The sequence below is a fragment of the Pongo abelii genome, chromosome 11 (assembly GCF_028885655.2).
Source record: "Pongo abelii isolate AG06213 chromosome 11, NHGRI_mPonAbe1-v2.0_pri, whole genome shotgun sequence".
Lineage (NCBI taxonomy): Eukaryota > Metazoa > Chordata > Mammalia > Primates > Hominidae > Pongo > Pongo abelii.
In genome coordinates, this window is record NC_071996.2 from 112798545 (window position 1) to 112813168 (window position 14624).

General features: G+C 36.2%; 1 protein-coding gene across 15 annotated transcripts in view; it reads left to right on the plus strand.

Annotated features, from left to right (window-relative positions):
* MAP2 (microtubule associated protein 2) overlaps positions 1–14624 on the plus strand; it is a 308386-nt gene that overhangs the window by 34207 nt on the left and 259555 nt on the right. For 4 of the 15 annotated variants that reach the window (XM_024243393.3, XM_063713024.1, XM_054549727.2 and 1 more), the window contains exon 2: positions 14163–14268. The exons of the other annotated variants lie outside the window; for them this stretch is intronic. The gene's annotated coding sequence lies outside the window, so the exon portion shown is untranslated. The remainder of the gene's footprint in view (positions 1–14162; positions 14269–14624) is intronic. 15 annotated transcript variants of the gene reach the window in all.

Here is a 14624-nt window from a genome sequence, read left to right on the forward strand (position 1 = left end):
CCATCAGAAGTTCCATAGAGGTGTTTGAGGCATACGATGCTCCCTCCGCCTGCCTGAGAAGTAGTGAAGGATACTGGTTAAAAGCATATGGTCTAGAGTAACTTTGTGTAAATGCTCTAAGCTCTCTATACCTTAGTCTTTTCATATGTCAAGCAGAGATGATACTTATATGTAGCTTATAGGGCTGTTGGGAAGATCGCATGATTTATAATACATGTAAAGTGCTTAGAAAGGTAATGTTATCTGACAAATAATCATCGAGCAAAGTTGAGTGATAAGGAAATATAGATCAAGCTATTGCTATTTGTGAAATTCATTTTACCTCTGTAAGACATTTTAATTTTTTCCCTAGTATTCTGGCCCTTTCATGCCCAGTATATATAGTGTACTAATTAAGAGAATGAGTTATGTAGTCTAACTGCTTGTGTTTAAATTATGTCTCCACTCTTTAATAGCTCTAATCTTGGGTAAATTATTTAACATCTCATGCCTCTGTTTTCTCATCTGTAAAATGGAGATAATACCATTCATATAGTTTTGAGGTTGAATAGTGAGTCAGTGAAGTGAGACATGGAAAGCCCTAGAACAGTGCCTGGCACATCTTAAGTGCTTGTCCAATGCTAGTTGTTGTCATCATTATTATTATTTTCCTCTGGAACTTACTTTTTCTCCGTAACTGGGACCACTAGATACTCCCTTAAAATCTACCCCTTTCCTAATATTCAAGACGAAGCCTGGCCTAAAGTTAAAGATCCAGGAAAACAACTCTAAGTCTGTCTCAGCAGTGCATCACCCCATTCTGCCCTCCAGGCAGATTCGGATCTTGGTGTCTGGCTCTCATATGTGGGTTTCTACTTTTTCCTGATTTCTATTCTAGCACTCTATGAGACTCCCTGGACTCTCTTTCATCTGAGGTGCTTTTCTACTGCCTTAGAGAACAATCACATCACTGAGATTCATTGGTAAATCTCTCTGATGTGCACTGCCTACCTGGCCACCATGCATTTTTTTGATTAGTAGCAGTTTGGGACTTGCAGGCCCTAGTCCTCATGCCTGCAGGACTGTGCTGGATGTCCTTTAGGTCTTGGACCCATCATGTTTGACTATTCCATGGAGCTTCTATTCTTAGTACTTGAAACCCTCTCAGGCCCATGGAGAGTCTCTCCAGCTCTTAGACCCTTTCCTTGTCTTTCTTGCCCATCAACCACAACCTCTGATGAGCAAATAAGGCCTATTGCTAGATTAACTGATATTCTATGAGTCCAATCTCCTTTACAAAACAAATACTCGGAGATTCAACTAAATGGAGTAAAATTTTTCAACTCAGCACATAAATTATTCTGTTTAGAAATTATAATTCAGTTTTACAAACTTATTTTAATTTGTGAGTCCAAATGTGATATTTCACTGTGTGTGTGCATGTGTGCTTAGTTTCCTCAATAAATTCTGGAATTATCAATTTCATTAAGTAAGAAGTACATAAAATAGGTGAAGAAATTGGCCATCATAATGTATGAAGATTACTAATATCTGACTAACTGTGTTTAAAATGACGGTCTATGTCAGCTATGCCTGTCCAGAGGAAAACAACATAGGTGGTTTTAAAAAGAACAAACTGGTTCTTTGGGGCGTGGATATTGGTTTCATAAGGTAGACATTGGCCCTAGAAAATCACTGCAGTGCAATAAATTTAGTGACTCAGGAGCCTTATAGCTGAAAGAGAAAAAAATTCCCTTAGTAACTGGGATATGGGGGAACTAGGAGAAATGATCTTCCCTTTCCCTTTCCTTTCCTTTTCTTTCCTTCCCTTCTCTTTCCCTTCCCTCCTTTTCCTTTTCCTTCCTTCCTCTTTATTTTTTTCTATCTTTTCACTCTCTTTTTTCATCTTTTAACTAATTTATAACAAATTTTCTCTTTCTCCTGTTTGTGGTAAGTAGAATCTTACTTTGTGGGTAATTAAAAAATGGAAACTTTTTTGTTGTTGTCTTTTTGAGACAGAGTCTCACTCTGTCTCCCAGGCCAGAGTACAGTGGGATGATCTTGGCTCACTGCAACCTCTGCCTCCTGGGGTCAAGTGATTCTCCTGCCTCAGCCTCCCAAGTAGCTGGGATTACAGGCACGCACCACCACACCCAGCTAATTTTTGTATTTTTTGTAGAGACAGGTTTTCATCATGTTGGCCAGGCTGCTCTTGAACTCCTGGCCTCAAGTGATCCACCTACCTCAGCCTTCCAAAGTGCTGGGATTATAGTAGTGAGCCACTGTGCCTGGCCAAAAAATGGTAACTTTGAAGATATAAACTTGTTTCACTGGAAAGTGAAAATAAACAAAAAACCCATTAAATACTCCAGAAAACCTGATTATTAAGTAAACTTAATCATTAGTACCAGAAAACTATTCACAATGGTTCAAATTAAAAATAAAGCATTTGTTTAAAAATCTGTGCTCTCCAAAATTAACTACATGACTACTTACATTTGAGTTAAATAAATGTAATAAAATTTGAAATTTAGTTACTCAGTTGCACTGCCCTCCTTTCAAGTGCTCCAGAGGCACATGTGGCTAGTGGCAACCATGCCAGACAGTATGGATTCACATGAGTTTATATTGGATCATTGCAGAAAGTTTGACTGCATAGCATGGCTTTAAATAATTCCCCTGTTTAAAATTCGTAGTTTAATAGATTTTTTTTTTTTTTTGAGACGGAGTTTTGCTTTTGTTGCCCAGACTGGAGTGCAATGGCACAATCTCGGCTCACTGCAACCTCTGTCTCCCAGGTTCAAGCGATTCTCCCACCTCAGCCTCCTCAGTAGCTGGGATTGCAGGCATGTGCCACCATGTCTGGCTAATTTTTGTCTTTTTAGTAGAGACGGGGTTTCTCCATGTTGATCAGGCTGGTCTTGAACTCCCAATCTCAGGTGATCCGCCCCCCCTGGACCTCCCAAACTGCTGGGATGACAGGTGTGAGCCACCGCACCCGGCCTTAATAGATTCTTAATTAATTATTTTTATTGTTTGTTTCTTTGGCTTCTAATCTTCTATTATTGCAGCCTCTTCTTTTGCCACTCTTCAGGTCTGTTTTATTCTCATTCATCTCAGTACTTTTACACATGTTATTCCTCTGAATTTCCCTTTTTCTTCTGATTTTTTTCTAATCCATGGAATTTAATCCAGATATAATCTGGCAGAAAACCTTCCCTGGCCTTTATTCTCTGGTTTAGGTGCCTTTAGCATCTAAGGGGCCCAGTAGTACCTCAGGCTGATTTTATGAGTCATCACACATATCAAAACTCTATTTTAATTCCTCTCCTACCTTGAGCTGCTTTATAAAAAATCCTGGTAAAATATATGAATGTTAATTCAATTCAATTTTTTACAACTATGAAACGTTTTGTTCTAGTTTTCTTTTTGAGAATAAGTGTTGTGAGAAAAGGGGAAATTGGTGTTTGGATATAGAAAAGAGAAATAAAATAGATGGCAGATGGTTAGACTTTTCAATTAGACCTTATCAGGCAAGATCAGAAAAAATAAAGGAGGTAAAAACAGGCTTCAGAACTGCACTCCAGTGGTATCCTTGAAAAGTGAGCCATGTGTAAAAAGGACAGTGACTTTGTCATGGATTTATCACAAGAAGAGTTAATGCCATGGAACTAAAAATATTGGACCAGAGGTTTGAAAAATACTTAGTTATTCTCCAATTAGGTTATTTATAGGCAACCACAAATCTTTTCAGGCATGTATACTACTTTGTATCTCTGAGAGCTCAGTAGAACCTAGGAGCTGGGATCCAAGAGACAAAAAGAAAGTCAGTCTCTAGTCATGAAACTGAAAACCACTGACCAATTAGAAGACCGCACCATGCTCTTACTTTGGATGTTCTCTTCCACAAATCTTTTACCAATTTTTGCTATTATAGTAGCAATAATTAACTATTAAACTAATCTAATTAGCTATTAAACTAGTCTAATTATGACTAGTTTGAGATGCAAAGGATATAATTGGTTTAGTATTTGGTTAGAGTTATGTCTTTGATGCTTGGGTTTAGTAAATAAATATATTGCAAAGACACCATTTAAATTCTAACGTTCTCCACTTAGTTTTCAGATTTTCCATTGTAAATAATCTTATAATTGTGGCTTTTAAGAGCCCAATCTCTTTAAATGAAAAGGGATTTTTCTGTAATTATCTGTTTGTATGCCTGCTCTTCCGTCAACTCCCAGCATAATGTACATACACACACACGTGCACACAAATATGTGCACACACACATGCATGAGCAACTTGAAGACATGAGTGTGTCTTTTATTTATGGATCCTCAGAATCTATCTCATGTGGTTATTTGATAAATGTTGAGATGGGAAAAGGCAGGAAGAGATGGAGGAAAAAATGGCAAAAATTGTTTCTATACTGAGTCCTTATAGTGTCATTCTACAATTATAAGCTGGCTTTGATCACCTCATATTTATTCTTAATAATATGGTCTTTTAAAATTTGTTCCGATAAGTCATGCTATTTCTAATTTGTTTTATTTCATACAAAATAATAAAAGTCAACTTCTTACCATTTCTTAACTCGTCTCACGAAAGTGTTCCTTTGGAGAAGTGTCCCTGTCGTGCTTTCTGGTCTGCTTTTAGGTAAGGTCTGACTTCTGCCACTAGAGGCCTGAGAATGTTTTTCTTCTTTTTTTTAGCCTCTCTCTGGGGAGGAAGCAGCTTTCAACATATTATTTCCTTGTAAATTTGTAAAAGTTGAAATCAAGGCATGCTTGTTAGTTAGTAATTATAATTCTTATATATACCAATGAGATATAATCATAATACATTTACAAAGAGAAATCATAAAAATGTATGTACCGAAAATCAGTGCCCATATTTCACATATGAGGAAACTGGAATCTAACCTAAACTGCCCAGGATAAAAGGGTAAAACCTGAGTTATAACATTTTAACTGTTGCTAAAAGAAATCATTGAAATAATCTATGGTAGTTGTCTAGTCCCACTTTCTTTTTTATCTTCATAGATGCCTCTTTATTGAAAGTTTGAATGTTGGTAAAATACTATTATTTGCCTGAGTCAAAGGAGAGACTGTAGATTCAGTGAAGTAAAGAAAATTGTTGGTATAGGGATTGCTTTCTAAACTAGCTCTCAGTCGCTAGATTTAGAGTGGTTTATATAGTTTTTGACATACAGACATCTCCCTCACTCTGAGACATCTAACTATAAACATGACAAATGTTACAGGTGTTCAAATCACAGAGTTTAGGAATGACTGATGGATGACTGGGGAAAATTAGCTGTATTACTGTATTATTTTTCTTCATGAACAGGTCTGTCTACAGTAACAAGTCCAAAATTTGAGACTGTGCTCTATGCCATCCCAAATTCTTTGAATGATTGAAATGGTTCACTAAAATAGATGATTATATCTCAGTATAAATAAAAAATTAGCTTGTCCCTTGTTGACATAGCTTCAACGTTAGTCTTTTTTTCTGAGGAATTAGCACAGGTACTTTGATTGAAAATAATATAGATTATATTAGGAACTCACAACCATCTATTTCCAACTCTTGAATTAGTTTGGTAAAAATCTCTACATGTGATTATTTAAAGTAATGTCAATAAAGTAATTTAGATTTATTCAAATTATAGTACTTAATGAAGAATAAATTATTGCAGTCAGGCCCATTTTTGTAACATTATTAGGCAATGTTTGCTGTTTGGTGTGGGAGAGTTTGAGGACGCTTGAAGGTGACATTATTTCTGTTTTTCTGAAAGAATGAAGCTGGAAAACAGTGATATTACTCTACAGATATTAAACTGTACATGATTGATTGATTCCAGTCCAGCATTCATTAATTATACTGTATTTATCAGTAACACATTAATAATAAAATTGCTTAGGTTAGAAAAAAATTAACTTCTACTAAAGGTTACAAAGAATGGATTTTAAAAATAACTGTTTATCTAGTTATAACGTCATTAAAGACAACTAATATAGTTTTGAAAATACAATGACATTAATTAAAATTGCCTGTGTTCCCCCAAAACTGAAATCATCTTGTAACATCTTTCTTAAAAAAGTGTTATTTTTATTGTTAGTGTAATTATACTGCTGTGTATGTGTATGTGTGTATATGTATACTCACACATCCAGATAATTATAATTGTGTGTGTAAATATATACCATTCTGTATCCCACCCTTCTCATGTAATATCATAAGCTTTCTTTTCAATGCTGCATGCATCATATCACAGGAATAGACTATGACCATTCCCCCAGTGTTGGGCATTTTAGTTTTTTCCAAAGGTCGTGGATTAATAAAATCATAGAGCTGGAAGGAGACTTACGGAAGATTTAATCCAGTCCTTTTTCTTTTATAATTAGATTTTTATGGTTAGGGCTAAGGTCTAAAAAAGTTAATTGTCTGAGAGATTATTTTATTTTCTTTAGGAAAATAATATAAATTACATAGTTCCAGAAATACTTTTGTCTAAAAAAAAAGCGAAAGAAAAATAAACTAAATCAGTCAAGGCACATTCAAAATAGAATAAAAAATGTGCGTGAGTAATCTATCATTGGAGTGAGTAATATAACATTTGCTATAAATATTTTTCACATTTTAGAAGGCAAAATAATTGCATATAACGTAACTTTTCTAGTTTCTATCATTGTAAGAGGAGGACACACAAAATATGGTATTTCATGAAAACTGGAAAATAATTTTCTAGTCTACTTTCTCTAAAAGTTCTGAGTTAATTTCATGACTGTATAGAGTGAGAACATGTTGAAAAGCAAACCTGGGTTTTAAAATTCTTTCCATTTCAATAGTCTAAGTTATTACAAAGAACAATAATACTTTCTCCATTCTGGGATGTAATCACTTGGCATTTAACTTATTTTTCATTTCCTTATATTTGTTCATTACACTACAATTTATAGACTCCATAGGAGTCTAAATGATAATTTGGTTAGCAAACACCCTTAAGTCTAAAACACATGTTGGTTCTTGAGAGATTTCCCTTCTCCTGTTCTAGTTGTGCAGAGGTGTAATTTTTTAAAATGGATGTATCAATGGGCTGTACTTCATTTTCCAAAAGCACTGTGATGGTGAAGCCAAGCCTCTGAAAGATCAAGGCCTAGATCTTCCTCAGGTTTCACTTTAGTTAAGACTGTTGCAGAAGGAGTCCAAAGAATCAGAAATGCTGGAATTTGTACTGGGCCATGAAGAATATTTCCTTACCAAATGACCCAAAGCTATCATTGAATGTATGACTTCAAGTATGATCAAACATTGAGTGGGCTGGTTTGTGTTAAAGTCCCATGAGACTACTAAAGAAATGGTTATTTAGTTCAAAGAATCATAAACTATAGGTTTGTCTCAGTTTCTTACAGAGTGAAATTTGAGAGTAAAATTTGATTTTATCAGCTGTTAATGCCTACATTTGTCACCTAAGAAAATGAAATTTCTGGTATTAGCTTTTGATTAAAAGACCCCCTACAAATAAATGTCTACATTTGCCACATTCCTTCTCTCAAAGTAGCTCTAATCCATCCTGAATACTTTTTCTAGACTGATTTTTCCCTAAAATGACATTTGGAAGTAGATTTTGTGAAGTTTCCTTACCTCTCTAAGATTTGGTTTCCTTATCTGTAAAAAGGACTAATAGTAGTATCTTCTTTATCGGGTTGTTGGTTAAGCAAATGAAGTGGTCGGATCACATTAAATGTCCAATAAATAGCTACATTTATCAAGGACCTACTAGGTATCAAGTACTTTACATAATCATATCATGGCAATAATACCTACCCATTTTTCACACAAAGAAAGTAGAACTTTGAATGGCAACTTAATTAAGAGATAACGGAGCAAAGATTTAAGCTAGCTTGGTCTGAGTGATTCCATGATCTAAATGCTACACATTTCTTTCTCCATGAAAACCCTTAAAGATAGGGAGGGAATGCATTTGTTTCATAAATAGAAGAATTGAAAAGAACTTGTGGAGTTTCTCTAATGACATAGTAAAAAGCTAAGAAAACAGTAGAAGATCAAATTCTTGCCACTTTCAATATAAAAGAGCTACCTGGTTCTCACTGGATGAGAGGGACTGAAGACTTGAATTTCTCTCTTTTCCCACTAACCCCTCTCCTGTGTTCCTTACTAACATTTCCAGTTGCCCAGTGGCATTTTCTCTTGAGTGTTCCACTGCTACATTAAGCTCAGTATATCCCAGTCAGAACTCATCACCTCTTCCACACATTCTCCTTCTTGCCAACTTTTCCATATTTTTAAGAACACTTCATGCCCATGCAGTCACCCAGACTCTAATTGACAGAGCAAAAGCTTTCTCTCACCCCCACATTTAATTTGTACAAATTGTGTCACCTCTCACCTTTGCTATGTCTCTTTTGGACTTTATTTCCACCTCACTTATTCAGGCCTTCTGTCCCTTATTAAATTAATTACAATGACCTCTTTCCTGGAGTATTTCTGTTCAGTTTCTACCCCTGTCATTTTGTCCTACATAATATACTGTCAGAAGATGCTTTCCAAATTCCATCCTGTCCTATCACTCTCCTGATTAATCATTTCTAATGTCTACCCAATTCCTAAAAAAATAAATTTCAGCTTCCAACAACATACCATTGAGGACTACTTAAAATATACTTTTTTAGGTTTGTCTCTTCCTACTACTCCCACTCATGGCCCTGAATCTCTGACCAGCCTGGAAAGATCTCACCATTTCTCACATACTCTTTCTCTTTACATTCTTCTCATCATCCCTTTGTTATGCTACTCTTTCTCTGTATTACCATTTTGATTCTGTTCTACCAGGTAAAATCTCATATATGTATTATTCCTAAAGTATTTTATTTCTCTGCATTTCTCCTTGGAGTAAGAATTATTTACTCTTTCTTGTCTAGACTGAAGAGGCAAGATAATAAAGAGAATAAGAGCATGGACTGTACAGACAGATTGCCAGGGCTCAATCTGTCTTCTCCACCACTTATTAGCCATAAGACCATGTGCAATTTCTTAACATCCGTTTGCCTCAGTTTCTGCATTTTAAAAATAGGGACAATAATGGTACCTGTCTCATAGGTTGGTATGACGATTATATTAAATATAAAGCACTTGGAACAATGCCTAGCTCATATGAAGTGCTACAAGAGGTTATTACATAAAATAATTAAGAATTGGCTGCAGCAACTGGTTTATACTTACCTTATGACAGGGATCACCTTTTATGTCATATTATTTGCATGCATGTCTTACCTAAGCCTGCTCACTCCCTCAGCCCTAATTTGAGAATGAGATTTTTGCTTTTTTCATTGTATTTCCCATAGTGGGGTTTGGCACTTGGTTCTTGAAAAATTCAACTTTCATCTCGGTAGTTGACTAGTCCATTCTCAATAGAATTATTCTAAAATTTGGGCCAATTTTATCTGATCATTAATTTTTCACATCTCTCCGAGTAGGCTAATTTCAGTTTTTAGAAAACTAAAAAGTCTTCTTTTTTTTTGAGACGGAGTCTTGCTCTGTCACCCAGGCTGGAATGCAGTGGTGCGATCTCGCTCACTGCAAGCTCCGCCTCCCGGGTTCATGCCATTCTTCTGCCTCAGCCTCCCAAGTAGCTGGGACTACAGGTGCCTGCCACCACGCCCGGCCAATTTTTTTGTATTTTTAGTACAGACGAGGTTTCACCATGTTAGCCAGGATGGTCTCGATCTCCTGACCTCGTGATCCACCCGCCTCGACCTCCCAAAGTGCTGGGATTACAGGCATGAGCCACCGCGCCCGGCCTCAGTTTAGTGTTTCTTTAAGCACACAAAGCCTTACGTTCAGTTTATCAAGAGTCTGTCCCTTCAACACTCAGCAACATGAGTTTCATGATTCTTATATTTTTGCAAACTGCACCAATAGATAATGATATGGTACCTTTGGAAAGAGTGTTACAGATTGCATCTAATTAAACCATATGGATATCTTTGATCTGGGTATATATTACCCTTACTTAGTAGGTGAGGAAACAGGAGGCAGAGGCACAGGGCAACCAAGTAATGTTGATGGGACTGCTCCAGTGCCTGAGGCCACCAACGTGTGGGAACATTTCTCTGTGGCTCTTAACTTCCAGCTTCCAGGATAACATCCAAGATGGTACTATCAGGACCACACTGTAAGTTTATGGCTGAGCCAGAAACTGAACCAGGTCATGAAATCTTATTAATAAGAACCAGAGAGTTAGAAGAGATTTGGGGAATCATCTTGTTCAATTTTAAATGCGTGAATCCTCTTTAAACAGATTTATGACCTGAGCTTATTTGGGCCTTATTTGAATTCCTCCATTAGGAAACTCATTATCTCTTGAGTCAGCTTACCACATTTTCTCATTGCTAGATAGAGCTTCTTAGTCTCAGGCCATAACTTGTCTTCCTGCAGTTTTCACTCATTTGTGTAAGTTATTCCCTTAAACTAGATACAATATGTTCCATTGTCTTCCACAAGATATTTGTTCCTGGTTGAAAAGACAGATTCCGTGCCTTCCACTGAGTCTTCTTCTCTGGGCCAAAATATGCTTCGTTCTCTAAAACATTTCTGATGTAACTTTTTTTATATTTTATTTTTTAAAAACACAAAAATTTCATTTTGGGGGGCATACTCAAGTAAGTATATGCACAATACACTTTTTTTGGTTAATGATTAATGGGCTTTATCTTCTTTCCATCTCCATCTTGTTAGGAAGAGAAGCAATGACATGCTCATTCCATCCTTTATCCTTTCTTACTCTCCCTCTGCACCTGCTGCAGCCTCCCTTCACAGCCAGTCAGCCTCTCTGCCTTTCTGTCTCTGTCTCTCTCATACACACATCCCTCCATACACCCACAGGAATGTCAGTGCCTTGGTTCCTACTCAGGCTAAGAATTACCTAAGCAAGTGTAGTTCATTCTTGCAGACTAGGGGTTATAAAAATAATTTATCTTTCAGCCACACACACTAGGATTTGAGTTCTAGCATTGCCACTTACTAGTCATGTTTCTCTAACAGAATTATTTCAAGTTGATGCACCTCCATTTTTTCAACCTACAAAATGGAAGTTATAATTCTTGTCTCACTGGCCAGTATTGCCTGTTAAGTGAAATAGTAAGTGTGAGAGTGTGTGGCTCACAATAAATACTCAAGAACTACTGGTTTCTGTTCTGTAGGTCTACATTCTCAACAGCCCACCTACCAGTTTTATTATGGTTTGCTGCATCAAACACATATGTTTGCTTTCAGAACTTAGTCATCCATATTTTTTTAATATAGCAAATCTTCAATGTTCAAAATTAGTATAGCATGTTTGAATTTAAACACTTGTAATTGAAATAAGTGAAAATCCGAACAATGCTTTGGGCAAGGCAAATGCTGTGCAGGAGATGATCATTAGAAACAGCTTGTCATGTACATGCACAGTGCCCCTTGGCACTGTTTTAAAAGTGGGGAAGAAATGGTTTTACATATGGCAAGGGATCTTGTATATTTATCTAGCCAAGAATATTATTAACGTGTCTTCTTTAGCAGCTTGAATTTGTGCTATACTGTAATTACGCATACATCTCCCCCCTCACAGACTTCTCTTCTGCCTTACTTACAGAGGAAATTAAGTAAAAAATATATATATAAATATATATTATATATATAATTGTATATAACTAAATATTTTTTCTACCTTTTCTTGTATTTTTCCCCTGTAAAATAAGTGATGTCACTGAACCGCAGTGGGTAAGGGTAAATCTCGTCAGAAAGATGTCTTGTCTTTGTCACCAAAAGTTTCTCAACCTCACCCGCATTAACAGCCACTGCCCCTGGCTCTTCTGTCTCCATCATAGCTCCCATGCACCATGTACTTTCAATTCTGAGGTCAGCTGGGGGCTCTTAGTGTGGCTATACTAACTCCCAAGTCCAGCTTCTCTGCACTAATATACCTGGATTCCAAAAGTAAATGCTGAAAGGGAACGCCTTTTTGAGGGCAAAAACCACTTGCACATTACCTTTCCCCATTCATCTTCTCTAATGAACACAAACGCGGTCTTGCTTTTGACAGTGACTTACTGATTTTCCCATATCTCCTGAACATGCCCTTCAACTAGTCCTCCATATTGGAGTAGACTAATTTTGGAAAAATACAAACTTATCAGTATTCATGTCCCTGTTTAAAGGTCTTTAGTAGCTTCCCGTTTGTCTTCTGGTACAAAGACAAATCTTTCTATGACTGACAAGGTTCTGCATGGTCTGACTCTTGCCTGTTTTCCTAGTCTCACTTCTACCATTCTCCACATTGCCACATTTTACCTCAAATACACCATGTTTCTCTTTTCTAAGGCAACATGCATTTTCTTCTAGTTCACATTCTTACCCACTCTCCCTCTTTCTGGTTAATTCTGACTCATCCTACACAGGAAGGGAATCCTTACTCAAACTCCTTCAGGTTCTTTTGCCTCAGAAAACTCACTTCAGGTTTTAATTATGTTAAACCTATTAATACCTGTCTTCTCTACTAGATTGTAAGCCTTTTGAGAATGGGAACTGGGTCTGGTTTTGGTCACCATGATATCCCCAGTACCTAGCATGGTGCCTTACATGTCCTTAGCTATTGAATTGTTAAATAAAAGTAGGTGCTGCTAGGGTAAAGGAGGAATATTAAATGGGTTTTGACCATTGACTGTTCTAAAATTGTAGGTACATTTGGTAAAGAAAGCTATTATTTCAAAATTAATTTACTAAAAGTTTTTAAGAACAGTGGGAGCTTTTTAACCTAGTACTTAAATGATTTTTCTCATGTTTCCAACCCCCCACCCCCAGCACTTAATAAAAGAATAAAGAGGAGGGAACGTGTTCTACAAATACTTTATTTATATTAATTTTCTTTTATTTGATATATGTTATTACCTTAAAAATATATTTCCTTGAGAATCAAGGGTTAAATTAGGTTTTAAAATGCCAAATAAGGAGAAATTTTAATGATAAAGTTAAATATATGTAAACCTGGTCTCTATTAGTAAGAATTTCTAACTTTAGTAAGTCCTAACATAAGGACATGAAAATGAGATATTGTATTTTTGCTGCTGTGTTGAAAAGATAAATAAATCAAATTTTATGGTTAAAAGGAGTTTCACAGCCAATTTTGCTATTCTCCCCACCACCACTTCATCCCAATGATTTTCCTTAAGGGTTAATATGCTAGATATGTTATGAACAGCTGACAATTACATATCATGTAACTATTGATTTTTTTAAAAGTAAATTTTATTTTGTATATATGAGGTTTACAACGTGATGCTATCGGATACATAAAAATAAAAGATGGTTACAATAGTGAAACAGATTAACATATCTGTCATCTCACATAGAAGCTATAGATTTTTAATTTTCATTTGGAGCCCCTCTGGGACGTTATTACTGATGGCCTTCAGAGCAAGTGTGTGTCTGGGCTGTTAGCCAAGGATTGGTGACTAGGTTTATTAAGGAGAAAATGGGTCCCTTAGGATTGTTGAAGGTATATAAACACCAAGCTGAAAACTAGTCAGGAAGCTGTTGAAGGCCAAGGTACTTGGCCTGTTGCTTCATTTCCTCCAGAGTTCTGAAGGGTATAGCCAGCCCTGGGTTATGTTGGAGTTGTAAAGTGACACTTAAAAGCTCATGGCCAGGTGAATCTCAGGAAAAGTGAGAGCTTGCAGCCTGCTTTTTGTTTCCAGAAAATTGAAGAGCACAATTCATCAAAGTACTGACAAAGGCTTGAGTGTTGAAATACCTCTTTGTGAATGAAAGAAAGAGAAGTTAAGCACTAATTACCAAAGACCATTTGCCCCCTTAAACCTTGAGGAGGAGGAAAAAAAACAGGATTGTGTAACACAGAGATGAGTGGTTAGAACTACTCAAAAAAAAATTATTGCCGTCACTGAAATTGCTTAGTCATTGTTTTATATCCAAGAACAGTCAACTGTGAGTTGGTACAAAAGCATTATCATATTTAATATAATGCTAGCAATGAATTAGAAGGAAGTTTAGAGATCTTCTAGTCAAGTCTGTTTTATAGGAAAGAACGTAAGTGGATTAGCAATTTTCAAACAATGTACAGGGATTTCTGATTACTATTATGTATATATTTATTGTTTTTACAGTCTTCTGATTCTTTCAACATCAGACCAACATCTTTGATGGCTAGGATTGCAGTCTGAGCTCCAGGAGCAGGATGCTACTCCTTGGTGACTTCATACCCTTCTTAAAGTATGTCACAAATTGTTCTCCCCACATCAACTATTATTGCACTTCCTGCTTAGTGTTGTGCTGTATTTTGGTCTGGTCTGTCTCAAGTACTTACTAGCATTCCTGGAACCAAGTTTGTTCATCCATAAATCCCACATTTTACAGTGATTGTCAGGTTATTGGTGGCAAATAATTATACTTTGGTGAGAAAATAAGTGGTAAAAATTGGTCTGTGCCTTTCTACTCAGTGACTTTTAGAGGATTTTACTTATGAGTAGAAATGTTGCTTTCCTTCATTCTTCTTAGTATTTTAATATAGATTAATTAAATAATGAAAATCCATTTGTTAAAGAGTTAAGGTCTTGAGGGTGAAGAGT